This window comes from Etheostoma cragini, chromosome 4 (genome assembly GCF_013103735.1).
Source record: "Etheostoma cragini isolate CJK2018 chromosome 4, CSU_Ecrag_1.0, whole genome shotgun sequence".
In the NCBI taxonomy this organism is placed as follows: domain Eukaryota; kingdom Metazoa; phylum Chordata; class Actinopteri; order Perciformes; family Percidae; genus Etheostoma; species Etheostoma cragini.
In genome coordinates, this window is record NC_048410.1 from 22,167,236 (window position 1) to 22,169,776 (window position 2,541).

The 2,541-nt window shown below is 38.9% G+C and overlaps 1 protein-coding gene across 1 annotated transcript in view; it reads right to left on the minus strand.

Moving 5' to 3' along the window:
* Positions 1 to 1,751, minus strand: part of LOC117943304 (immunoglobulin-like and fibronectin type III domain-containing protein 1) — a 25,300-nt gene extending 23,549 nt beyond the window's left edge. The window contains exon 1 of the mRNA XM_034869354.1: positions 1,516 to 1,751. The gene's annotated coding sequence lies outside the window, so the exon portion shown is untranslated. The remainder of the gene's footprint in view (positions 1 to 1,515) is intronic.
* Positions 1,752 to 2,541: the final 790 nt, after the last annotated feature.

Here is a 2,541-nt window from a genome sequence, read left to right on the forward strand (position 1 = left end):
TATATATATATATATGTGTGTGTGTGTCTGTATGTGTAGTAGTGTCTAAATTGATTGAAATTGCACTTGATTGGTCACTGACATATTACATTAACAGATTCATCAGTGAGTTTTTGTGAGCTCCCTTAGTATGTTCAAACCCTGTAATGTTTGCCCCTAATTTCATCCTTGCATGTTTAAAACACCACATCCACTGACAATTTGACCTCTTTTCGAAATAATGACATGAAATACAGTCTTCAGAAGATGCCTGCTGAGTTCTTTGAAGTTGTAAAAAACAGAATAGAAAAATAAGACGCTTAAGAGCCTGCACAGCAGACAAACAAATTATGCCTAATGTCTGAGGAGTACGTGACATGTCTTAGTGATTCAGTCACCCATCTCAGAAGACGGCACCACTGACCACATACTCTTGAAATGGTAGCTTCTTAAATGTCCCTCCCTGCATTTCTCCACACGTCTAACTCCATCTGAGTGTATGAGACAGTAGCTTCTGCTGTGTAAGTCACACAAAACTGGGCCTGATGACAAGGCCTTTTGGTGTCCAATGAGTGCCGTTGATGCTATTCAAACTTCACAGTGGATTTGCTTATTTGTTTACTTGCTGTAAGAGGGCTGACACATTGATGCATATCTGTCGTTCAAAACATGTTAGAAATACTTAAGCTGTAGCATATTATGTGTGGGAGCATGTTTTGACCAGTCTGTGTACCCCTTTACTTTTAGTCTTATACAATTGATTGTGTCCTTTCAGATCTATGAAACAATAGCATTGAAGATAATTCCTTTTTTTTTTTACAAAAACACCTTCCGCATGTGCACAATGTTGGATACCAGCATAGAGAGAACAACTACAGTGCAGACAGTATTAACCTCAATCCTGCGCGCGTGTTTTAATGTGAAAAGAAATCCTATTTTCTGCCAAAACACAACCCACACCCTTCACGCAGCTCTCTGAATCTGAGCCTTATCATCGATATGATACCTCTCATCTAAAGTTAGTCATCACCCAAGCACCCCTGACCTCACTGCTATGATCCAGCTTCCCAGATTTAAAACTGTGAAATTCGAGAAGCCTGCATTCCTCACTAAAGAGTTCATGCACCAACACCAAATGTATGTGTCCTCCACAATGTTTAATGAATACAGAAAATTATTAACGTGGTTACATGCTCTGTAATGTCAGCAACTGAAATTAGATAGCACATACAAATTGCACTCATTTTATTGTTCTTTAAGCACAGCAAGTTCAGCCCTTTGTAGAGGAAAATTACAGCATGCATTCATTACACACTTCCTTCCTCTAATGTACAAATTAGGTTTTTTACTGCACCTATCTGTGAACCTGCTCACTAAATGCTGATGTCTCACTGATGCAAACACTGACGGTAGACATATTTATCCTGATTATGTTCGCAGCGGCTGACTAACAAGAAATAGGCTGAATATAATCCATTTCTGCTCTGCACAGAATATTTCCTCTTCCAGCCTGCCTTCATTTTGAGGGCCACCTACCTGCTCACAGTCCTCAGTGCTCTCAGCTCTGTTCCCTTTCAGGCAGCAGTCTGGTCACACTGTGCCTTCTGCTAATTTTTTCAATGTAATAGATCCTTCCAGCAGCGTAGGGGTCTGAGCTTGATGCTCCTCTACTGACTACACCCGGTGACTGCCTAAAGCTGTTTAGGATTATTTTGTATTTGTGGTGACTCCAAAGACATTGGAGGTTGGGTGGGCGGTGAAGCCCAGAGGGGTCACAGTGAAGGGTGGGTGAGGGAGCAGGTTAAATACCTCCTTAACGAATCATTTGTTTCCATAAACCAGATCGAGTAACGCAAATGAAGATGAAGTTTGTTTGTGTACAAGCCTGAAATCTAGATATATCTGAGTTAACAAGGTTAGGACTTGATTAGGTCTGCTGCTGCTGTGTGTAGTAAATGTGAATGTTAATGTAATTGTACTGTAATCATAATGTCCTGATGTATTGTTTTTAAATGATTCATTATGAAAATAAAGAAGGTAAAACTCTGAGGGCAAACAAACTCATGTTGTTTCTGATTTTTCAAGACACATTTTTTTAGGTTATTCTTCTGAAATACACATAAAATGGAGCCTAAAAGTCGATAATCTTATGCTTAACAATGCACCTGCTTATCTCACTTCTACAAAGCACACACTGCATAAAACCTATAATAAAAAAGGGAAAATGTTTAGTGGAAGTGATGCCTTCTTGACATGACTGGGACATAATAATTACCATCCTGCCAACTTCAATTAGCAAAGGAAGGAATTTCTAAATGGCCCTTATAGATTTGACAAACTGAAGTGGATATATATAATGATGATGTTCACTGGATGAAATTTGACCTCTTTAATGCAGCCATTTGAAGAAAAGAAATCATAGCAGACACATTAAAATCGAAAACGTTTTGTCTATCACATACTTTGTACTGTTTTTTGGCTTTTAATAAAACCTGTAGATAGATACAGGCTTCTGGCTGCAGCCCTGCAGCTTTTCTTTCTTTTACAGACTCTGGTATTTCA